This window comes from Marmota monax, unplaced genomic scaffold, assembly GCF_021218885.2.
Source record: "Marmota monax isolate L192 unplaced genomic scaffold, Marmota_monax_Labrador192_F-V1.1 WCK01_AAM20220418_F8-fsc01640, whole genome shotgun sequence".
NCBI classification, from domain to species: domain Eukaryota; kingdom Metazoa; phylum Chordata; class Mammalia; order Rodentia; family Sciuridae; genus Marmota; species Marmota monax.
In genome coordinates, this window is record NW_026692319.1 from 5,009 (window position 1) to 31,280 (window position 26,272).

At 35.5% G+C, this 26,272-nt stretch overlaps 1 long non-coding RNA gene across 3 annotated transcripts; it reads left to right on the forward strand.

Annotated features, from left to right (window-relative positions):
• The first annotated feature begins 1,778 nt into the window (after positions 1–1,778).
• LOC131424066 (uncharacterized) lies at positions 1,779–24,399 on the forward strand. 3 transcript variants are annotated; one of them, XR_009226508.1, is made up of 3 exons: positions 1,779–4,576; positions 4,646–23,160; positions 23,936–24,399. It is a non-coding gene; the product is annotated as an uncharacterized LOC131424066 (long non-coding RNA). The 3 variants fall into 3 exon arrangements; XR_009226507.1 differs by having other exon boundaries at positions 1,791–22,482; positions 22,765–23,160; XR_009226506.1 differs by having other exon boundaries at positions 1,779–23,160.
• Positions 24,400–26,272: the final 1,873 nt, after the last annotated feature.

Consider the following 26,272-nt stretch of genomic DNA (forward strand, 5'->3'; position numbering starts at 1 on the left):
CAACCTAACAAAAGAGGTGAAAGACTTATACAATGAAAACTACAGAACCCTAAAGAGAGAAATAGAAGATCTTAGAAGATGGAAAAATGTACCCTGTTCATGGATAGGCAGAACTAACATCATCAAAATGGCAATATTACCAAAAGTTTTCTATAGGTTTAATGCAATGCCAATCAAAATCCCAACGACATTTCTTGTAGAAATAGAGAAAGCAATCATGAAATTCATATGGAAAAATAAAAGACCCAGAATAGCAAAAACAATGCTAAGCAGGAAGTGTGAATCAGGTGGTATAGCGATACCAGACTTCAAACTATACTACAGAGCAATAGTAACAAAAACAGCATGGTACTGGTACCAAAACAGGCGGGTGGACCAATGGTACAGAATAGAGGACACAGAAACCAATCCACAAAACTACAACTATCTTATATTTGATAAAGGGGCTAAAAGCATGCAATGGAGGAAGGATAGCATCTTCAACAAATGGTGCTGGGAAAACTGGAAATCCATATGCCACAAAATGAAACTGAATCCCTTTCTCTCGCCATGCACAAAAGTGAATTCAAAATGGATCAAGGAGCTTGATATCAAATCAGAGACGCGCCATCTGATAGAAGAAAAAGTTGGCTACGATCTACATTCGGTGGGGTCGGGCTCCAAATTCCTCAATAGGACACCCATAGCACAAAAGTTAATAACTAGAATCAACAAATGGGACTTACTCAAACTAAGAAGTTTTTTCTCAGCAAAAGAAACAATAAGAGAGGTAAATAGGGAGCCTACACCCTGGGAACAAATCTTTACTCCTCACACTTCAGATAGAGCCCTAATATCCAGAGTATACAAAGAACTCAAAAAATTAGACAATAAGAGAACAAACAACCCAATCAACAAATGGGCCAAGGACCTGAACAGATACTTCTCAGAGGAGGACATACAGTCAATCAACAAGTACATGAAAAAATGCTCAACATCTCTAGCTGTCAGAGAAATGCAAATCAAAACCACCCTAAGATACCATCTCACTCCAGTAAGATTGGCAGCCATTATGAAGTCAAACAACAACAAGTGCTGGCGAGGATGTGGGGAAAAGGGTACACTTGTACATTGCTGGTGGGACTGCAGATTGGTGCAGCCAATTTGGAAAGCAGTATGGAGATTTCTTGGAAAGCTGGGAATGGAGCCACCATTTGACCCAGCTATTCCCCTTCTTGGTCTATTCCCTAAAGACCTAAAAAGAGCATGCTACAGGGACACTGCTACATCAATGTTCATAGCAGCACAGTTCACAATAGCAAGACTGTGGAACCAACCTAGATGCCCTTCAATAGACGAATGGATAAAAAAAATGTGGCATTTATACACAATGGAGTATTACTCTGCATTAAAAAATGACAAAATCATAGAATTTACAGGGAAATGGATGGCATTAGAGCAGATTATGCTAAATGAAGCTAGCCAATCCCTAAAAAACAAATGCCAAATGTCTTCTTTGATATAAGGAGAGTAAGTAAGATCAGAGTAGGGACGAAGAGCAGGAGAAGAAGATTAACATTTAACAGGGATGAGAGGTGGGAGGGAAAGGGAGAGAGAAGGGAAATTGCATGGTAATGGAAGGAGACCCTCAGGGTTATACAGTGGAGGGGGTAGAGAGAGAGGAGGGGAGGGGAGGGGAGAGGTGGGGAGGGGGGAGGGTGGAGCATGGGAAAAGCAGCGGAGCACAACAGACACTAGTATGGCAATATGTAAATCAATGGATGTGTAACTGATGTGATTCTGCAATCTGTGTATGGGGTGAAGGTGGGAGTTCATAACCCACTTGAATCAAATTGTGGAATATGATATGTCAAGAAATTTGTAATGTTTTGAACAACCCACAATAAAAAATTAAAAATAAAAAAAATAAATTTGTAAGTGTGGCATAACACTCTAGCAATGTGTTTTTAGCTTTGTGTGCTAATAATACATCATCCATATAGTGAAATATTTGTAGTTCAGGATTTTGATTTCTACGTGGCTGGATTACTTTGTTATCATAAATTTGACACATAGTTGGGCTGTTAGCCATCCCTTGAGGGAGTACTTTCCATTCATATCTCTGATCAGGACCTTCATCATGCAGTGCAGGGATAGTAAATGCAAAACCTGGACTATCCTCAGGATGAATTGGAATTGAAAAATAACAATCTTTAATATCTATAACTAAAACATACCAAGTTTTTGGCAAAGCAGACAATTGAGGAATCCCTGATTGAGCAGGTCCCATAATAACCATCTCATTATTAATGGCTCTTAAATCTTGCAGTAATCTCCATTTACCAGATTTCTTTTTGATGACAAAAATGGGAGTATTATGGGGAAATATGGAACGTTGTATATGTCCTTCTGCTAATTGTTGTTTGACCAGGTCATTGGCTGCTTGTATCTTTTCTTTAGTCAGGGGCCACTGAGGAACCCATACTGGTCTTTCTGAGTTCCAAGTAATTTTTATTGTCTCAGTGGCCTTTTCTGAAAATCCAACCCATGTCTGTCTGTTCCTTGATCTATTTGTATTGGTGCTGCTATACCTTGTTCTTGTTTCTCTAATCTTTTTCCTTTCCTAAAACCTTGTCTAGTCATAATAGTGGGTGCATTTTGGTTGATGTTATTTGTTAATCTCAAACTTAATTGATCTATGATACCTCGTCCCCATAAATTTCCGGGAAGATGATCCAATACATATGGCTGTATAGTTCCTTCACATCCTTCAGGATCCTTCGAATCTAATACCATTGCACTTCTATGGGGATTAGTCGCCACTCCTAGGCCTCGAAGCATTTGAGTGGCTTGTTGTAATGGCCAATGTTTTGGCCATTCTTGACGAGAGATGATGCTAAGTTCTGCACCTGTATCCAGTAGCCCATTAAATTCATGTCCTTGAATATTTAGTTTTACCATGGGGCAAGAATCTAAATTTAAAGAAATCATAGCCCAATCTAAACCTGTGGAGCCTAATCCCTTGGAACCTCTTTCTACAGCACGACTGGAAAATTTATCATGTAGGCTTGGTATTATTAGTAACTGTGCTATTCTATCTCCTGGTGAAATTACTGAAATACCCTTTGGAGAACTGGCTATAATTTTTATTTCACCTTCATAATCAGGATCAATTACCCCAGGACTTATCATAAGTCCTTTTAGAGTAGAAGAGCTGTGTCCCAATAATAAGCCTACTGTTCTTTGGGAAAAGGTCCTTTTACCCCTGTGGGAATGATTCGAATTCCCATCTCTGGAGTTAGTACTGATCTGGTGGATGCGCAGATGTCCAACCCTGCGCTCCCTCTGGTTTTTCTGATGAGGGATCTGATGGACAATGTGTCCTGGGTGCTACCCTGATAGGGTTGCTGGGTTCCTCCAGTGCTCCGTATATTTGTGGCTTTAGGCCCTGTAGCATTGGGCCCCCCTGTCCATTTTTGGCAATGGAGTCTGATGCCTTTCTCCATGATATAGTGGATAAACACCTGGTCCTTGTTCGTTTTTTGATAATGGAGTACCCTCTATGGTGGTTTGAGAACGGCATTCATTAGCCCAATGTCTCCCTCTACGGCATCGTGGGCAAATACCCGGTATTGTACTCCTTTGATACCTAGTTTTGTTAAACCCTCCTCCTATGGGGCAATTCCTTTTAAAATGTCCTGTTGTTCACAATTGTAGCATGATCTTGGCCTGGCATCTGAAGCCTATTTTACTGCAGCTGCCACAATTTGCCCTTGTTCATTAATGTCTCTGGAATCTAAAGCCTGATTTACTGCAGCTGCCACGACTTGCTCTTGTTCATTAATGTCTCTACATAATTTAATATATGTGTTTAAATCTTCATGTTTCCATGGTCTAATGATATCTCTGCACCAACGATTCACTTGGTCATAAGCCAGTTGTTTTATTAATGGCATTGCTTGTTCTGTATTCCCAAAAACTCTGGTAGCTGTTTGAATAAGCCTATCTACAAATTCAGCATAAGGTTCATTAGCTTCTTGTATTACCTTAGATAGTTGACCTTTGTAAACCTCCATGCCCTTGTAAAGTCTTCCATGCCCTAACCGCCTCTACAGCAATTTGTGCGTATACCCCAGGATCATATGCAATTTGTTGCTGCTTATCCTCTTAAGGTCCCTTTCCTAACAACATATCTAGATTTCTCTGAGGATAACCAGCTGCTGCATTTTGCCTAGCTGTCTCCTTGCAAAATTCCTAATTGGCAACCTTCCATAACAGGTATTGACCTCCATTTAGCACAGCTTTACACATATTAGCCCAATCTGCTGGCGTCATGTTCAAGTTGTTAATGGATTCGACCAAGCTTACAGTGAAGGGTGCTTGAGGACCATAGGTTGTTACAGCCTCTTTTAGCTGCTTCACTATTTTGAAATTTAAAACATGGTGAATTCGCTGCCCTCCTACCTCAAATACAGGGCATGTTAATACTTGAGATCCTGTCTCAGGATCCGAACTATCAACTGCAGGGGTTGGGGGCCTCCCAGCATATGGAGGTGGCCTTGTTAGTTGGACATTTACGTCCTCTGGTGATAGAAAGGTGTTAGTAGCAGTCTCCTGTAGAGGTGGTGCTGTTGGTTGGACACTTACGCCCTCTTGTGATAGAAAGTTGTTAGTAGCAGTCTCCTTTTGTAACTTTACTCCTGATGGCTTTTTCTGCTCTAAGCTTTCTTCCTCTATCTTTGTCTGAACTGAAGGATTTGGACTAAGCAAATAAGAAACAAATGTCCACAATGGCAATGTGCCAACTGGCAGAGTCCCTGGGCTGTTCTTTTCCATTCTTTTTAAATCTTCACCATGATGGTTCCATTGTGATGTATTTAACAACTCCTCCTTAAAAAGCCATGGGCTACATTTTTGTATTGTATCAATGTATGCCCTGACTGTTGTTGATTTTACTGAGATGCCTCCTTCCTCTAACAATTTACTTAACACTCTTTCAGTTTGTTTTTTACTAATTTCTGATCCCATATTTCTACTATAATACAACCCAACAAGATGACCCCAAACAAAACCGAGACAAAATGAAATAAAAAGGGAACAACAAAAAGTCATTATAGCCTTTCTATCCTCCTGACATGTGCATCCGTCCTTTCTCCCTATCTGTTCCTCAGACGTAAATGGTTTTTCCTCAGATGTGAGTGGTTTTTCTTCCATCTCACTCATCTCCAGGGACAGGCAACTTAAAACAAAAGTGAAGCAAAACAAAAGAGGAATCTTAAAATGGCTGCCCATCCTCTCGCCCTGCCCTCAGGGGCAAGCAGTTTACCTTATCACTTACCCTCAGTTGCTCCCCGTGCGAGCCACCAAATGCCGCAGTCTGGCTGAGCACAATTCAGGAGCCACTTGTCAAAAGAAACGAACTTTATTTTAAGAACAACACACGCCAAACAAAACCACTCCTCAGGAAAAACCCTCAGAGCCCAACTGCCACCACTGGCTTCCCACAAGCCTCTCTCTCAACCACAAGCCTCTCCACCTCCCACAATCCTCCTGCTCTTGAGGCCGATTGGCTGGGTCACGTGGGCGGAGCGAAAAAAGACTCCAATGAGCAGCTCCGTGGTCTGAAAGGGCAGGGAAACAGCCCAATGAGCATCACCGCAGAGGAGCCAATCAGCTAGATGTTGCTGGGGCTGCTGTGAGCCAATCATCAGCTGGCAGTCTGAAAGGGCAGGGAAACAGCCCAATGAGCATCACTGCAGAGGAGCCAATCAGCTAGATGTTGCTGGGGTGCTGTGAGCCAATCATCAGCTGGCAGTCTGAAAGTTTGCTGGGGCCCCTTAAGCTGTGGCTCTCAACAATCCCCAGCTGTATTTTTAGAAAACTTAAGGGTGGCCCTGCATTGGATATCTAAAAGTATGAGTAACTGGGCAGAAAACAATCACTTCACTGATGTTTAACCTGGTGACCATTTTGAGAAATGCTTATTAAAATATGTTACAAATGTCTGGTGTATAGTGTTTTGATATGAAGTGTCCTCTAAAAGTTTATGTGTGTGACAATGCAAGAATGTTCAGAGGTGAAATGATTAGATCATGAGAACTATAACCTAATCAGTGGATTAATCCACTGATATGTATTGACTGCATAGTAACAATAAGCACTCTATTCTTTTAGAAAGCACCCTCTTCTTTATGATTGCTTTCCTCCTCCATGCCCTTCCACCGTGATGTTCTGCCTCACATTGTGCCCAGATGTCTATGGACTGAGACCTCTGAAACTATAAGCCAAATACACTTTTCATCCTCTCATTGTTCTTGCCAGATCTTTGGTCATAAGAAGAGAAAAGCTAACTAAAATTATATACACACACATATAGAATGTGGTGTGTGTGTGTGTGTGTGTGTGTGTATTTATATATGGTTTAGTTTTTTTGAGAGGCTGTGAATCAAACCTAGGTCCTTGCACATGCTAAACATGTGCTTTGCCCCTGAGCCACATCTCCATCTCTGAGCTTGTAGGTTTTCATATGTAAAGAAATCTGAACCCAGACTACCTGTGGGAACATAAGAGCAGTTAATAAGAAACACACACACACACACACAAACACACACACACACACACACGAACACAGAACTGTTCTTTATTGTGGCTATGATCTAGCACTTATTCTAGTACCTTATATTATTTCTTTTTTGTCGTTTTATATTTTATTTTTGAAGAGCTTATCAGACCAAAAAATCAAGGAGGAAAAAGCCTCTTCTTGGATTCAGCATTGTGCTTCAGGGGCCCAAGTGATTCACTGCAATGACACTTTTCCCTTCTGGACAGTAATAGTGAGGTGGAAGCAGGGGATGCCAATATGGATGTGACAGCAGTTCACGATGCTGTTTGTCATCTCTGCTTCAGACCCTCTCTCTTCTCAGAAGTGAATAACATATTCTTAGTATATACTTAGTGACAGTGACAAACAAACATTCCTGCTAATTATGTCTTATTAAAGTAGCACCAGAACAAGTGAAGTTACAGTAATTCTGCTGCTTCACTTATTGAATGGCATATGTTCATTAAAGGGTTCAAAATGTCACGTCCCAATCTTGGGACTGGGGTGTAGCTCAGTGGAAAAATGTTAGTCTAGCATGCCTGAGACCCAGGTTTGATCCCTAGAAGCTAAAAATTAATCCTAATCTTAAATATTTTGCTATAATTTCTATTTTCCTGTTAGCTAGAATGTCTGGAATTTAGCTGCATTTAGTGTCACTAGGAGACCAGTACATGGTTTCATTTAATAAGTAAAATGATTATTTTGTAACTGGTAGACATCATTTTCACTTATTTCATTGTGAATGATAAAACAGGATGTACTTACTTTGTATTTTCTTTTTCATTTCCTATTTTGTTTTTCAATTCCACATATACTTGATATAATGAATCTAGAGTGCCACTATGTACTTTATATTGAACCCTTTCTAAGGGATGTTTTAAAGATCCTGTTGTATAGTATTCTTTGATAAGAAATTATAGTAAAAGTAATACTTTTGTGACCCCCTTCAAACAATTATCTCCTGTTTCCCAAACTCTTTTAAGTACTAAACTTTATATTCTTAGCACCCCCAAAAGACCCTGGTTTGTTAGGCCACCTCTCTGGAGTAGGTATTGCTTAATTACTTTTGCTTATTGACTTTGACCAGAGGAGTTTTTTAAACTCTGCTGTTAGGAAGAAAACATAAAGGCTATTTGAAAGTGACACAGCAGAATGAGAACCATAAACAGTATCTTACTCGTTTATCTCAAAGGAGTAACTAGGGCAACAAGAGAATGAGGAACATAAGAAAAATAGGTCTTACTTGCTGTCCATTTGCAACCTGGTGTGTACCAGAGTAGAGGCTTTCAAATAAAGTAAAGTAAGTCCCACTGAGACACACAATAGCTAGTTTCCTGTTTTCAGGATCAATAGTTAGAAAATGCCAAAGCTGGGATCTGAGTCAACTCTGCTCAGACTAGTGCACTACAATACCTCCACTTCAGGAGATGTCTGTATGATGTACAATCACATTTTTGTACTAATATTTTGTATCGTTTTTGGTCAGGGTTGGATTTGTGTTTTTGTTTAACTGACTCTGGTCTAGGGTTATGTTCAGTGTGTCTTAAACCATTCTTGTCTGGTGCTGTCTTTTATGGGGCTGCTCTGTTCTCTATATCAGGGTCTTTATAACTAATTCCAAAAATCATCAGTCTATTTATTAGTCCACAGTGACTTGAAATCCAGGTTATAAATATGCTGCTTACTGTCTTGTTGAAAGGATGCAGCCCTCCTGCACTTTCTTCCTGTAACCTGAAGGCCTGCAGGTATTCAGCACTCTGGGAGTAATATCACTGAGGGCTTTCAGGTCCTGAATTTCTGTTTCTGAGCTCTTTTCTTGCTGTCTTTGTGGTCAACATTCTCTTGCTTGAGGGGCTGGGGAGATTTTTTGAAGGGACATGCACTCCTGAACACTGGGTCAGAGCTGAAAACAAATAGTTGTCATACTTCTTACGAAGTATCACGGGAAGTATGCACTCAAATCCCTTGTCTGGGTAATAACAGTTCTGGTTTCTATGCTGGAATCATTTTATGTCCAAGATTAGTGTCAATGTTGGTTTTAAAATATGCATGCCATCCAAACTGGTTGTCTAAAATTTTTCAATTGAAAGTGTTTTTCTTAACTAAATATTTCAGCATTTCCCCTCACATAGACAACAAAAAATGAGAAACTGAAACTTATTATGAAAATAAACATGTAGACATCATCTGAAAAATCAAGATTAAATTCAAACCGATACAGTGAATTATACTTTGCTTTTTTGACAGATCTCCAAAAATGCATTTTGACACATTTTGTCAGTATATTCCAATTTACTAAATATAATTCAATTTAACAATTTTTTTAAGACTGCCTGCTATCTGCTTTGTCCTGAGCTGGAAAGCAGCATATGTAAAATACATATAAAATTATTTCCCCATTGAAAGATTTCACAATCTAATTCACATTGATACATGAGCATATTCACATTCATACATGAGCGTATTCTCGTTAGTATGCATGTGTGTGCATGTGGAACAATTAGATAAAATTTGTGTGTGTCAAAATAAGATATTTAGACACAAAGTATAATGGGAAGTGACAATATTGATAGCATTTTTAGCAGTTTCTTCAATGTATTGGTGTTTTTCAGACTCTTTCATATTAGCAGTGAGGCTTTCACTTAGTTTGGAAAAAAAATAATATCCTCAACAAAACAATTTTAAACCTATAGCTTTTTGGGTATCTACTATTATTGCTTTCTTTCTCATGTAATAAAGGGGCAACATGTTCCTTTATCCTGTTCTTATTCTGTAGTCACTGAGCTACTTTTTAATTCCCACTGTTCTTCCTGTCTTCCTGACAGTTGCATCTCATTTCTTATTTTGGTTTTCCTGACTATATTCCAAAAGCCCGACCTAAAGTCAAGTTAATCAGTTTCCTGGGAAATACAGTTTCTTTCTTATTTTTGTCACCTGGTTCTCAGGCTTCAGGCTTAAGTTTTAAATCACTAATATTTTGTATAATTTCATCATGTCCCCACTTAAGTTTTTTTTTTTTCTTTCAAAATACGTCTTTGCATGTTATAATGTTAGAATTGTCAGCTGCCAACGTCACCAAAATACATTTCTTAAAAATATATGTGGGGGGCTGGGGATGTGGCTCAAGTCGTAGCGCGTTCGCCTGGCATGTGTGCGGCACTTGGTTCGATCCTCAGCACCACATACAAATAAAGATGTTGTGTCTGTCGAAAACTAAAAAGTAAATATTTAAAAATTCTCTCTCTCTCTCTCTCTCTCTCTCTCTCTCTCTCTCTCTCTCTCTCTTTAAAACAACAACAACAACAAAAAGCATATGTGGGGAAAGTTGATGCAACTCTACAAATATAATATTCAGAATGTGTGATATAATAAAAACTGAAACTACATCCTTAGCTGAAAATTGTTGCTTTTGTGATGAAGTCACAAAAATTTATCTTATGCTATATTTAGTGCTTTTGAAAAGAGTATACTTTGGAAAAAGAATCTGAAAATATGCCTAGCTGGAGTAATGGAAAAGGAGTGTGGTACATCATGAATCAATATAAGTTTATGTTTGAGGAAAGCAAAATTACCAGCACAGACAATGAAATGTTTCAAGCACTGTAAAATGCATTAAGTTCCAGGAACCAGACAGTTTTGTGTAAAATACCCTTCAGATTCATTTTCCTCATGATAATAAACAATGTAAAAATGTACTAAAATATAGAAAAATTATATTCAGAGAAGCATATTAAGTCAGAGAAATGATAGCATCATAATTGTTTCCATGAAAATATTCTTGGAAAAGTAAACTTGATACAACTAGTATGAGGCTTAAAACAGCATATCCAGCTATCAGTGGCCAATGAGAAACAACTGAAAACTTGCATCAAAACATTTGGAAAAAGTCTCCTAATAAAGGTCCTAAAAGCAAACACTGAAATCACTCTGGCATACTTGATTAAGATGAGAAATCATATTGTGTGACTGCTGACTGTCCATGTATCCTCCATACCTCTGCTCCAGGTAAACCCCTCAAAAAAGCCTAGAGGCTTCAATTCTTCCATGAGGCCTGATCTTATACTTTAACTTAGGTTCCTTCATGGATTGTTCTGAGAATTGAGTTTACATTTTTAAAGTGCTTGAAGCAGTAAGCAAATACTTAAACATTGTCTATTTTTATGTTTTAATATATCTTCCAATTCACTGATTGTTTCTCCAGCATCATTAAATGTGTTGTTAAACTCATTGTCTGTTTTAGACTTCAATTATTGAATTTTTAATTAGGAAACTTTATTTTAAAATTTATTTCTTTTGTTATTTGTTTTTTGTTATATTTTAAAAACAAAACAACTTAGATATTTAAACACAATCATTTTATATTCTATGTTCACAAAAGTCCTCAAGTCTAAGATCACTTGAATTTAAACTCTTGACTTGAATTTTTCTATATCAGCTGGATGAAAGGATTTAGGCTGGGAATCTGCACAATGACTACATAAATAACTCTGATTGAGAATTTTCAAGAAAAACTTCTTTACATTCCTTTGTACCCAATGGCAAATGTTCAAGATGTGAATTAACTTGGGTTTACTCAATTGATTTTTAAAACAGTTAATAGAGATATGAGAAGAAATATGCATTTTTACTATTTTTTGAAATTTCATAATTATATTTACTTGTGCTCTTATTTTTTGTTGATTTCAATTGTTCTGGTGGTATTTGCTTTTAGCATGAATGAACCCCTTTAGTACTTCCTGTCAGTATAGTCTGCTATCATCAAATTACCTGTTTTTTTTTACCCCAATAGGTCTATATTTTGCTTTTATTTTTGAAATATAGATTTGTTGGATATATGATTCTTGGTTGACAATTTTTTTTCTTGTAACTCTTGGATATTAGCCATTTAGCCTGCATTGTTTCTAAAGAGAAATCAGCTGTTTTTCTTATTAAGTTTCTCTTGTATGTGATGATTTGTTTTTCTTTTGCTTATTTCAAGATTTTTCTCTTTGTCTTTGGCTCTCATCATTTGTCCTTTTTGAGGTCCATTTAGTTTTGGGATGAGTAGATTAATGTTTTTAGATAAAAGTTTTAGGCATTCTTTCTGTGAGTATTTTTTATCCTCTTTCTAGTGCTTACATTATATATGTGTTGGTGTCCTTAAGTTCTCATATTTCTCTAAATGTGTTTACTTTTTTATTCTTTTTTTATTTAGATTGCATAATTTCTACCTATCTATTTTCATGCTAATTCCTCTCCTTTTAGTTCAACTCTTCTTTAAGCATTTCTCATGGATTGTCCATTTCAGCTATTATACTTTTCAACTCCAGAATCTCTATTTCTTCTTCCTCTTTTTTCTTAAACTTTTTGCCTCTTTATTGATATTCTTCATTTGATGTGATCTTGTCTTTATTGATTCCTTTACTTATTTAATCATACTTTCCTTCAGTTCTTTGAAGATAAAATGACTTCCTTTAAGAAGTCATTATCTATTTGATTCAACATCTCGTCACTCTCACAGATAATTTCTATTGCCTGATTTTCTCACCAATATATAGATTATGCTTTTGTGTTTTTCTGCATGTCTCACACTTTTTGTTGGAACCTGGGTATTTTATATAATGTGCTATAGAAACGTGGCTCTGGCCACCCTGTTATAAGGCTTATTATTATTTTTCTCTAATTTATTCTTTTAATAAGTGACTATAATAATATTAAAATCTATTCCTTGAACACAGTGCAAAGTTTCCCATGTTGTTCTTCAATGCCTCAGGCTTGGGTATGTCCACAATCAGTCTGGGATGATAGAGTTTTGTTGGTTCTATTATTTTAAAAAATGCCCTGGGGCATAGATTGTTCCTTAGACTTTGCTAAACAAATATTGTCACTATTGAAGAAATAGTTTCTAAGTTCAGTATTAGAAAGTTTGGTTTTAAATTTTAATTTAATTTAATTTTTATTATTTTTAACTTCAGGAGGGCTCCTCTGAGCTGTCTCTTTCTTTGGTTCTTTTAGACAAACTAGCTGGTTAACAGTATATCCTTTATATTCAATGAATCTGCCAATCTTCTTCTAATTGGTTTTTACCATAACGTCTGGGGGTGCCCACAGGAGGCTTGAATTTTTCCACACTCTTCTGCAAATGAAGTCTGTTTCTTTGAGAAGAGGTTAAAATCTATCTGTGGAAGGCTATTTCTTTGAGGAGAGTTTAGGAGTTATATTTTTTACTGTCTGCTCTCTTCTTAGGCAATAGAAATTGTCTGTGAGAGTGATCAGATTTTTAATTGAATTGACAAAGTCTTAAAGAAAGTCATTATGAATATCTTCAAAGAACTAAAGGAAAGTATGACTAAGTAAGTAAAGGAATCAAATGACAAGATCACATCAAATAAAGAATATCAATAAAGAGGCAGAAAATTTAAGAAACAAGAGGAAGAGGAGATAGAGATTCTGGAGTTGAAAAGTATAATAGCTGAAATGGACAATTCATGAGAAGTGCTCAAAGAAGAGTTGAACTAAAAGTAAAGAATTAGCATAAAGATAGATAGGTAGAAATTATGCGATCTAAAGAAAAACGAATGAAAAAAGGAAATTCATTTAGACTTTTCAGAGTCTTCTGAACAATAACTCTAAAAATACAGTTTCTATCTCTAGAAGTGATACTGTCTTGCTTCTCTCTTGGGCTAGTTAATAGTGGCACAATGGAAAAGGCAATATAAGAATGCAGCAGCTCCTCTGGGGACCATGAATTGGGATCAGGCAAAATGAATTAGAGGATTTGGGGTATATTCTATAGCACTTGTCCATGATAAGCTTGTTGAGAAAAACAAAACACAACTCACTCTATATAGGCCAGTGCTAGGTTAGTTATGTTTTCCTGCTCTTGGTTTTGGTGAAACATAAGCATCCATACACTTGCTGTGATACTATAAAGTAGCACTTACTTTATGTACTGAAGTCTGGAATAAATTATATTTTTAGAGTTAAGGCACACAAACATTTATTTTCTTATATTATGATTTCCACTCAGTAGTGTTCCACCCCTATAAAATTGACAACTCCCCCCATCCAATGAAACTTGGGTAAATGGATTAAAATGCTGTCTAGCCACACTAAGAATTTATAATTTTGTTCCATCACAATATAGGTTTTATGTACTAACAATTATGTGTATGAGAAACCCCTAATACTTCAATCCCTTGTTCCAGTATTCTGTGACCTTTCTCACTCCATCCTCTAAAATCTTGTTCCTTTTACTTTAGGAAATGTTAAATGATTCTTTGATTCAGAATTGATTTGCTCTGGTAATCATTCTACCATTTCACTGGGGTTAAGTGAGTAGAAAGATTATAATGATTCCTAAAAATGAAAATGAAAAAAATAAATTGCTTGTGACTAAGAAGGAAAAAATTGAAAAACAATGGCTTTTGCGTAGATGACTTAGGCAAAGGGGAAATGCCAATTATCCTATGTTGAAAGATTACACACAATAGTTTTAAAAGCTTTCTATTTGCATAATCATTTTGCATTAGTGTCGGATTGTTTATCTCTCTTTACATGTTCACATTGATAAATTACAAATTATAATTCCCATGATAGTGACACACATAAAATATTCTCTTTCCTTCATGTAAACACACTGTTGTATGACTTCTTAAAAGGCGAGGAGGGTTATTTAGATCATATTGCACTTTTGATTTTTAATTGGAGATATTGCTCATGTTTTTCTTCCATTATGTTTTCTTTGAGAAAATCAAGGTGCTGTTTGGCATACAGCAATATTGAAATTAAAAAGTTAAAAATATCTAGTAATTTAGAAAAAGAGCAGAATAAAGCTCATATTCTTTATGTTTTAAATGTTTTGAGATATTTTTTTCAAAATCATAACAATTCCAAATAAGACAGGTATTGTAATAATAGCTGAATTTGAAAAAAGGAAAAACCACTAGCTAGGATTATATTACTACTTTCATTCTATCAAGGAGTATAGCCAGGTAGAAGCCAAATCTTTTCAAATGTCAGATTTAAATAAGATTAACCATATTTTGTATGCTTCTATCACTCCCAGTTTTCATATACTGTACTTATGGGGACACTTCCAGTCAATATCCACCTAAATTTTTTTTAAGAATTATCCTCCTAGTTAGAAGTGATTTTTTAGGATATGGAGAAACTTATAGACTCTCTAATTATTATATATCTTTCATAGGTACTGAGAAGGCAATGATATGGTGAGAGGAGAAGAAGGGCCAACATATACTTTTTCTCACTCTTGATACTTCCGTATTCATTCATTCATCCATAATTATTAAGCATCAATTGTGTTTCAATGACTAAGGAACATCCAGGCAATGCAATCATTGTTCTCATGGAACTCCCAGTTAGTGTGAAAGAATACTATGTGAATCAGTTATTACACTATGGCCTGACTAATGGCATGAAGTGGAATGGAAGTACAGAGGGGCAGTACATAAGAGACCAGAGTGAGGGAGGATGTTGGAGGGGGTAAGTTACACTTGAACTTAACAATGAGGAATGAGTTGTTTTTGAGTTAAATAAAGAGAAAGGATATTTTAGTTAGGAGGAATCACATGTGCACAGGTGTGCAAAACTAAGCTCATTGGGAGTAATGTGTGTGCCTTTCCATGACTAGACCTTTGGATGCCTCTGAAGAGTGGCAGGTGAACCTGGGGAGAAACTCCTGTTATTTGTGAAATTACCTCTATTGTTACAGTCTGACAAATTACTAACAGATACACATCACAAAATTCCAGGTACCTCAGCTCATTTCACTGCTTTCCTTGGTATTTTACTTTCTCTCCCATGATTACTGTCATTTAATTTTTTTTCAGCTCTGTGTTAAATCACCATCTAATTATGCATCATCACATCAACTCATAACAGTTGAGCATGCCTCACTCTTAAATTTTAAAAGCAACTCTGTTGGGTCAGGCATACAATGAGAGTGTTGTCACTTTTCTTGGCCTTGCTTTACTCTCTGTGTGTTTGGGATTTTTCTACTCCATGATTATTGTGGAAATCTGCTCAGAGAGAATGAGGGGCAGGGTGAGGGAAAGATCTTTTGTGATGTAGATAAGGTGAGGAATAAGGACTAAAACAGGAAACTGTCCCACAGTTGTTCCATTGCCAAAGTCAGATGCCTTTGCCTGTTTTCTTGTTACTAATGCATGTATCTAATGAAAAGGCATTTGAGAACTGATAGGAAGCTGGAGGGTGGATCTTGAGTTTTAGCTATTTTAAATATGATCAAAATGCTTTGCAATTTGGATTAAAATTCTTAATATATTTGTGAGTCAATTAATGTCTATTTTGCCAATTTTCAAATGAACACAATACCACTTAATGTTTGAGGATAATAATGTCCTAAATTATTGTTTGGTCTTCCTGCGTGGAAGGCATATAGTTTGACATGACTTCCCAGGAAATTTGGCTGTTTTAAATATGTAGTTATGATTGGAATTTGAGTCTTAGAATTGCTCTGTTGGCACTATCTGGAAACTTCCAGGTGGTAATTTTCCTGGTGGTAAATTTATTAAGTCATGCAGAAAAGAGTATGGATTCCCATGCTTTCCATTTGGAATGGAAAGACTAGGTTGAGTGGGACATGCAGGTGAGCCATTCCCCTTGGTTTCTGGGATATTCTGGGAACCCCATAACTTTCTTCTTCACTTTTTATATATTTTTATTCTGGTACATCTATAAATATACTGAAGAATTTCAATAGGTTCATTCATAATCATATTTTTTCCGGCATCATCACCAATCCCCATTTATCAGCATTGTCACAGAAAAGTGGTACATTTTTATTTTTATTTAATGAAGAAGCAGCTGCTTTAACAGATGTTTCATAAATGTAGAATGTGCCATGAACTTCATCAGCAAAAGAACACCTCAATGCTCTCTGCATATATAGCAACTAGCATAATTACTTTACTATCTTGACCATTTCATTTCTTGAGATAAATTTATTTATTTAACTCTCCAAATAAATAATCAATATATAATGGTAGAATACAAAGGCACATTTGGTTTCCTTTGAGTTTCAACTTGGGAACAATTATGCAAAAAAAATAAATAATAAATAAAGCACCATAATTTCTTGGTGCTTCTACAGACTAACTTAGTATACATTGTACATACTTAAAGATGAAGAACTGGGAACTCAGAAACTCAGCTAACTAGAAATGGCAGAGTCAAGATTCAAACTTCCGCTTTTGTGGCTTTTCTCATCGCTACCTGCTGTATCAGCCAGGAATCATTCCATGAAAATTTCCTGGTGAATGGCCAAGATGTGTTCCTTCATAATTCTCTGAAGAGATATGTGTTCAAGCACTTGAGAAAGTACCTCTTAATCACGTCAGGGTATTGACATTGATTAAAAAAAATGGAACTTGAACAAAGGTAACAGATACAGGCATTTTAGATGTCATGTATTCTTGGTCAAGTAGTATCCAGTCAGAACACACTAGGTAAGAGGTCAATTTTCTGTGAAGGAAAAGGAAACTATGATGTGCTGGTGGGGATAACCAGGTATGGTTAGAGGGTTCTGCAATGTTCTAGAATGACTTTGGTGGCACCACCTGTCCCCATGTCTATGAAAACAACTTCCCTCTCTAAGAGGAGTTCATTATGCCTAAGGTTAGTCATTGGTTCTCATTTCAAAATCTCCTGAGGTGGGCTGCGGCCTCTGAAGCAAATATGCTAGAGGATGGGAGATTAGAACATAGTTTATGTTTCAATTTTTGAAACTTCACCATCTTGTTCCCAGTTGGCTTCACACAAACAACTGTTTTACTCAAACAGTCTCCAGTCTTTTACTTTCTGAAAAGGGAAGTTTTTGTTGATGTTTCATTTCATTCTCTTGAAATCAATTAGAGAAGAAACAAAACATGATTTTCCCTCAATGAGCCTTTTTCTTTCCCTGTAAGAGCTGATTCACATTTCTGCTGTTGCCATGATAATTCCATAGAACAAGGTAACTCACTTTTCCCATTTACTCCTCTCACGTGTACCATCTTTGGCCAAGTGTCTACTCAGTCAATTTTCCTCCAATTATCTGTTCATCCATCCCTTCACTGACTCATTAATTCAGTCAGTCATTGCTTATCATTCAACTTTCACTCTATTTGTATTTCATTGAAATCTTTTATAAAAACACCCATAATTAAAGTGGCCTATGTTTTTCATGTGCATGTATTTATTTCTTATACTATAATAATAAAAAGTATATTATGAAAAATTTACAATGTACAAGCTCGTAGATACCCTGATGGTGAGAGTATAAATTGATGTACACTCATAAAAGGCAATTTGGCAATGCCTTTCAAATTTATAATACACCTACTTTATGACCCAGTGAATCCATTAGCAGTAACTCAACCTAAATACATATTTACATGTATAGGCAAAGACATGAATAAAGATGAAAATAGAAGTGTCGTTGAGCTACAGGTAACTTAAAACTTTACCAATAGCAGTCTGATAAAAATAGCTTCCTATGTTCTTTCAAGACTATTTTTAAGCTCAAGTATTTCCCTAGTCTTTTTCCTTCAATATTAATTCTGTGTATTTATTGAAATTGACAACAGATGACTTCTATTTGTTAATCAACTCTGCCCTTCCTCTTCTGGTCTATTCTCCGCCCTCCCCCCACACACCTATGTTTAATTCTAGTAGTTTTACATGGATTTTTTTAAAAAAAAAATCATATTTTATTTATTTATTATTAATTTTAGTTATACATGAAAAGTAGAGTATATTTTGACAAATTTATACAATCATGGAGTACATCTTATTCTAATTAAGATCCCAGTCTTGTGGTTGTATGTGATGTGGAGATTGAATGTGGTGTATTCATATATGTACATAGGAAAGTTAGGTCAGATTTATTCCACTTTCTTTCCTATTCCTGCCCCTCTTCCCTTCATTCCCCTTTGTCTAATTCATTGAATTTCTATTCTTCCCCTCCCCTTGTTATGTGTTAGAAGCTACAACATATCAGATAGAAGCTTCAACATTTGGCTTTTGGGATTGGCTTATTTCACTTAATATAATAGCCTCAGATCCACCCATTTACTGGCAAAAGCTATTCTTAACACAAATTCATATGTTCATTTAATATATATAGTATTGAGCACATACTATGTGGCAGAAAATGTTCGAAGTGTTTCCAGAGAAAAATATCTTCCCTCATAGAGCTACATTACACAGAGGGAAATAAAATATCCATACTAAACATAATAAAAAAGGAAATTATATAGGACAGCAGACAGAAAGTGATTTGGAAAAAAAATGAACTAGACAAAGATATTTGGAACACTGGGAATTGTTAACATAGATTTCATTGAGAAGGCAACATTTGGACACAGATTTAAAGGAGAAGAGAGAGTTATGAAAGGTCAGTGGAGCTGGATTGAAGAATGAGGAAAGAGTAAGAGGAGAAAAAGTTAGAAAAATCACGAAAACTAGATTATATGGGGCCTTAAGGAACATTCCAAAGAGGTTGGTTCCTACCTGAGGTGGGGAACCTTTGGTGATTCTGAGAAGAAGAATGATAGAATCTGATTTATGTGTTCAAGGGGGGCTGTGTTGAGAAGAGTTGGTAGGAGAAAATACAGTTAGGAGTCAGACGCTATTATTTAGGTCAACGATGGTGGCTTGAATGAGTGTCATAGTGAACATGGTTATGACAAGTAGATAAGGTTGAGAGTAGAGCTGACCAAAGTTTTTAAACAGGTTAGATGTGGGACTCAGAAGAGTGGATTCAAAGATTATTTTCCATCAATACAAATGAGGGAAATGAGATGGACAAGATTGGAAGGAAGATTCGGTGTTAAGTTTTAGATATATTAAATTTAAGATGTGTGGTAGATATATGAAGGTATTTGCCAACAAGGTAGATGTATAAATCTGGAATTCTGAAGAGAGGTCTGGTCTGCATATTTAGACTGGGAAGTCACTGGCATTTAGTGGGTATTTGAAGCTACGAGGATAGATGAGATCATGTAAGGAGTGCATGTAGGTTTCCCAAAATTGAAAGGTTGGGGAGGAGACTTGAAGTTAGAAAGGAACATGAGAAACAATTTGTGAAGTAGAAAGAAAAGAAAGGGAGTGGAAAACTATTGAAGAAAGTGTGTCAAGGAGGAGAAGAGATCAACTGTGTCCAATGCTGTTGATAGGTCCAGCAAGCTAAGGACTAAGAAGTAGATCCTATGGGTCATTAATACCCCTTAAAAAAGTAAAATGCTATATTCTTAAGTATTATGAAGGAATTTTCATTTTAAAGAAGAATTTGAAAAAAATATGCTTTAGATAAATGTTAAAGAGAACACATTAGCAGTGTAACTTCAGAAAAAAATGTACCTATTTGGAACCAATATATATTTAGACATTTTAAATAACAATGCGAAGCACAATAATATAGGTTACTTTACACAATGATTCTTTTTTATTATCTCAAATTCTTTTTTTTAATATTTTTTAGTTGTTGATGGACTTTTATTTTATTTATTTGTATGTGGTGCTGAGAATTGAACCCAGTGCCTCATGCATGCTAGGCAAGCACACTGTCACTGAGCCACAATGCCAGCCTCTATTGTCTCCAATTCTTAATATGAAAAGAAGACTTCAGTAAATTGACAACCTACACTTAGACGTATACTTTAAGTCACTCTACCTCTGTCTCTATTTAGCCCATTAACTTACCCCTCTATTTTTGCATATACTTTCAGTATTTGTTATCACATATATCAGCAAATAAACATTCTGATTTCTAATTTCTTATTGAATGGATAGAGTACTACAAACATATAAGTATTCATATTTTGTTCCTTTATTAAATGATATAATCTAAAGCTTTCCACATAGGAATAAAAAGACTGTCTTCTTTCTTTATGGCTAATGTTTCATTGAATAGATGACATTATAGTATATTTAAACAGTTGTATTTTGATGACCATTTGGATATTTTTTTGAACTTCAACATCAGATGATTGTATAACTGTACATATTTCACACGTTCAGCATATGTATAGGACAAATTCTCTGATTGCCTACTTGGAATTCTTTTAATTTTAGATGCGTTGTCAAATTAACCTGTAGGGGTTGTACTAGTTTGTAATATCAGCAAAATATACAAATACCTATTACCTTAAGCCTTAATGTATCATCAAACTTTTGGACTGTTGCCATTATGATAGATGAAAAATGATATCTGTGATGGTTGAGATTGAGTGCTTTTGTATTATATTTAAGGGTAATTTGCATTTTTTCCTTGTGAGCCTTCTAATTGTATCCTTTATATATTTTTTCTATTGGATTTTTCATGCTTTTATTCTGGATATTAAGAGTCTTTTTATATATTAAGAAATGAACCCTTGACTGTGACATGAGTTGTAAATATATATTTTTTAGCTTCTGATTTTAATGTTTCTTCCATGCAGAGGTTTATTTTAAATGCAGGTGTGTGCATTTGAATTATATTTTTATTTTGTAGCTTATAGATTTTAAGCCACAGATTAGTTTCAAGATCATAAAAGAACTTGATATATTTTCTTCTAGTACATTTCTGATTCATTGGCATTTCTCCTGGTATGTGGTATGAAGACAATTTGATTTTTTCCCCAGATGACTCAGCTTCATTTATTTAAAAGTTTATCTTCCTGCCAAAGACTTGAGATTTTATCTTTATTGTACATCAAATTTGCACGTGTTTAGATCTATTTTTGTACTTCCTGTTCTGTTCTATTGATCTGACCACATCATACTATATCACTGCTTTAATTATTGGGGCTTTAGTGGAAGTTTTAATTTCTGGTCTACTATAATTCTCTGATTTCAGAGTTTTTATGTCTACCTACCATACTTTGAATACTTGTGGGAATATTTTGTACTTATAAAATAAAAAAAAATAAGCTTAGAGAATTTCTTATTTTGTGGTTATTTAAATTCATATAGTTTTCCATTTATTCCCTAAGTACTCACTGAGCACCTACTGTATGCTTAGCACATTTGTGTGGATTTGAGAACATCAGCAAAGAGAAAAAAACTTCGGCTTTCTTGTACCTTTGTAGTCACACACATTCATCCTTAGTCTTTCAAGATAAAGTTCTATGTGATTTAGTCTTCACATCATCTGAGATTGCATTGGTACAGAGCATCATTTTTGCCTTCTCAATATTTTGTAAGGAAAAAAAATCTCCAAAACTCTGTGTAACAATATTTATAATAAATTATCTTGCAACCAGAATAGTCAAGAATATGCAGAGTAGGAAGAAATAAGAGTATGCAGAAGAAAAGCATTATACCCAAGCAATTTCTTGGTTTTCCATGTACATTCTTTGAAATTAAGTGTCTATTTAGGATCATCAATTTCCAGTACTGTGACTACAGGGCATTTAAGCAGTTGACAAAACCAAGAAATGATTGTTCCTGCACTATGTTAAGTTTCAAAATGTTGACTTTAGACTGCTAATAGCAATAAAACTATATTTTTTGGTTAAAATTTAAGATTTATATCAATTCCCACAAGATAAGATGGGATATTCAGTATCAACCTCATCTATGGCTGAATATTAACTGCCTAACATTTGCATGCATCAGCAAATTGGTTCTCAAGTTTTGCATCTGCCTACAATCATCTGAAAGGCTTGCTAAACCATAGATTGCTGGGTTCTACCCTAGGACTGATGGTTGAGAAAGTTGGGAATGGGGTACAAGAATTTCCATCTTTAAGGGGTACAGGAGGTTGATCAGGAGCACTTGACCACTGAGCCACTATTTTGTATTTTATTAAAAAACAGGGTATCACTGAGTTGCTTAGGACCTTGCTTTCTTTTTGCTGAGGCTGGCTTTTGACTCGCGATCTTCCTTTGTCTAAGCCTCCTGATCTGCTGGGATTACAGGTAAGTACCACCACAATGGGCTAAAGAATTTCCATTACTGACATGTTCTAAGATGATATTAATATTGCTGATGTGGGTTCACTCTTTGAGGACCATTGATATATACTATAAAAATGATTTAGCATTTTACTTCTTCACTTTTATTTTATTGGAAGCAGATACAATTCAATTTCAGGTTAGTATATAGAGACTAGAAAAAATATGTGGCACATTTAGCATACTTAATGAAAAATGATTGACATAATGCATAAAGAGTTTTAATAAGCAGTGTTACCACCACAGGCTCAGTTCACTTGCTACATAACTAAAGTCAATTAGTTGAACAATGCAGTGGCGTTATTATGAAGACCTAATTGATGAGAAGATGGAGGACCATCATCCTAAATGGTACGTGTTGCCAGAAAGCTGATTTAGGGATGGTTTCTATAGGAGATGGATGATGGCAGACTGTGGGTGGAGGTTTGTGGCTAATTGAAGTACAATAGATCCTAATAAGGTCATGAGATGCTTTTCAGTTCTGCAAACTTCAAGAACAAAGGTAATTATTTCCTTAGGTACTCTTGTCACTGATTAATTTGCCTATGTTCAATTCCTGACATATTAAACAATGGACAGGCTAGAGGAGGCAGCTGCCCCAAGGCAACACTTCTCTGGATTATTGGGGAAGACAAGGGTCAGGTGAGTCTTAACACAGAGTTTTGCTCAAGATCTAATCTCCATGATTGGCTTCAATAGTACTATTTGGATTGTAAAAACTTTTCAGATTCTGTGTTTGTGAGCTACTTTTTCCCCCTCTGATAGCCACCACTTATTTTCTGGGAAACGAAAAATTTGAAAGTTAGTGATAACTTTAATGTAAAATCTGAAGCACCTATGCAGGATATTTTAACTTACTTTATTGGTCACTAGTCAATACCAGAGATATTTTTAAATTAATATTTTACTTATAGAGCAAGAGAAATAAATTCTTAGTGTGTGGGTTTGCATGTACTGTCAAAAATATCTCAGCTAAGATTCCAGATAGTCATTATCAATTATACCATTGCCTTAAATTGAGTGCAGTTCTCTAAATTGCTACCAATAACCACACCCTTCAAAAGGAAAATCACACAAATAATAAAAGAACCCCCAAACCCTAGCATGTATGTGTTTATATGTATATACACGTATATATATACATATATTTATGTGTCTCCATATACATATATGTATATATAGTCATATATAAACATAATATATATATATATATATATATATATATATATATATATATATATATATATATATATAACATTGGGAATGGAGAGGGATGCAGAATAGAAATTCTCCATCAAGCATTGACATGATCTTAGGTCACAATAAACAATTTTATTTCACTTAAAAACAGAACACTACTTCAGTGTTGGTTTGCAGAATAATGAGGCCCTCACTGCATTCTATTTTCTATCTTCAGCAAGCATTTTCCCACTCCACCCCATGGCAACCTGCAGAGCATCAGCAAGCTTGGCTGGTTTGGACCCTCTTTCCCAAGGCCTGCAGGTGACTCCAGCTGTTCCTCTTGCCATGTGGAACTGAAGAAACTGAACTAAGTCTGGACCAAGAAAAACCAAAAAAACAAACAAAAAAAAAACCTGTCCTATTCACTACTGAGTCAAAATACAGCTTGAGACACGAGATGCCAGAAGCAAATATTTTGAAATATCTGAAAGCAAAGGTTAAACATGTTGATAATAACACACAATTTGGGCTTTGCTTCCCAATTCCATTTTCTGATTTAAAGATTGTCTTGTTCTCTGTGCAAATATTTGTTGACTTGGAAACTGATAGAGTTGAAATCAACAGAGATGAAATAAACCTTTGTCTGTGACCTTACTCTTTGGCTTATATTCATTAAAATGATAAAATGGAATGAAGTAATTTTTATTCTGCCATTTTCTTTCTTTCCTTTATTTTTTTAAAAAATTCTTCTCTCCTAGTTTCCCTAGATGTATCTTTCATTGTTAGCACTCTCTATAGTTCAAAAATCTTTTCAGACGTGAAATTCTTTCTTGCAGTTATTGTCTGGCTTTTAATTTTTAATGCTTTTCTTTTTTCTCCCCACACATCCTGTTTTTAGTTTCCTTTTCCAGGGATTTGATCTCCTTGGCAGTTGGCATTGTCTACATTATCTCATCCTGCTCACACAAACATTGCCAAAGCACTCACCTCTATTTTACACCTTTTCTTTATTTCAAAGAGCAGATAGCTATTTCTCAACAAGTGCCTCCCTTATAAATCTCTTTATATTTCCCTTTAATAATTAATCTAGTCTCTGTTATTTAAAAAGCAGTAGCTTCCTGCTCTAAAGATTTGTTCTATTATAATCTCATAAATTCTTATCACCCATAGAAAAGGAAAACATTACACGGTGTGGAGAAAGATCAAAAGGGAGGAGAAGAGTAGCATTTCATCTATTGTTTCTTCTCTTTAAAACAATTGTGCAATGTTTTAAATTTTATATAAGTGTTCTAATTCTAGATCAATATGCTTTCTAGCTTTCATTAAACTCAAAAACATAGGCAAATAAATAATAATACTAAAATACATCTCATAAAATATAAAAGGTATGTTTTAATGATACTTATTGTAATAATTTAATGAAATGGGCTTATCTCTAGGTGATATGTCCTCAACATGTTATCTGCAAATTCTGGTCAAATTTTTAATTTTAGTTTTAATGACTGGCATAAGTAGATGACTTCCAGAATGTTTGCCTTCCAAGGGGGCCAATCAAAGCATTTTATTAAAACTTTTCTAGCAGGCAGAGAGGGTAATAATGGTGGCTTGTAAAGTTTTTGCTTTTTTGATAAAGTTTGTGCACTGGAACAAAGATTTTTTATTTTTTAAACTCAATGTAGTCTCACCTATTCCATGCCTCAGAATCATCTGGAGAGGTTTTAATACTACAGATGTTTGAGCCCAACATCCAATGATCTGTTTCAATTGACTGGGTGGAGTGGAGCAAGAATGAATCTTTTAAAACCTGCCAAGTTGATTCTAATGTACATCCAAAGTTTTAGAATGAGGATTTATGATCAAATGGATAGATTGTGTGCATAGAAGTCCAAGATCTTCTTCAAGGGACTAGGCAAGCTATGACTTCTTAACATGTCTCCTTTATTTATTTTTATTTTTTACTTCTTGGTTATTTCCTTGGATTCCTAAAAAAATTACTTTGACTCTGGTCCCTTAACAATAGTTAAGTTTGCCTCTGCCTTTTATTTTGGTTGTTTTGTTTGTTTGTTTTTGTGTGTGAAGAGAGAGCACATGACATTCCTTTGAGAAAAGATGTAAATGCCCAAATTTTTGATGAATATCTCGGTGGGAAGGGCAGAGTGCATCCCTCACAGTGCAGAACAATGGAAGGGAGCACATGGGCTTTTGTTTCTGAACTTGGCAAAGTGTACCACTAATCTAGCTACATTTATCATGTCAACCTCACTTACAAACTCATTGTTGGCTGTCTGTAGAGATGTGACATTATGTATATACTGTGTTATTTATTTGTTTATAGGTTAATTGTTCAGAATATTGATCTCCTGAGCTCATTTTCCCATTCTTTCTCAAATACCCTTTCAAATCAACAAACATAAAATAGGACAGCTTCTTCCACACAGGGGACCTTTAAATGATGCAGATTCTCTTCAATTGGTAACTTTTATAAAATTATTCTTGCAAGAAAGCATAATTCAGGATATATTTTGGTATCACTTCAGAAGTGAGTATATGGTTTGGGGCCCTAATTTTCAGA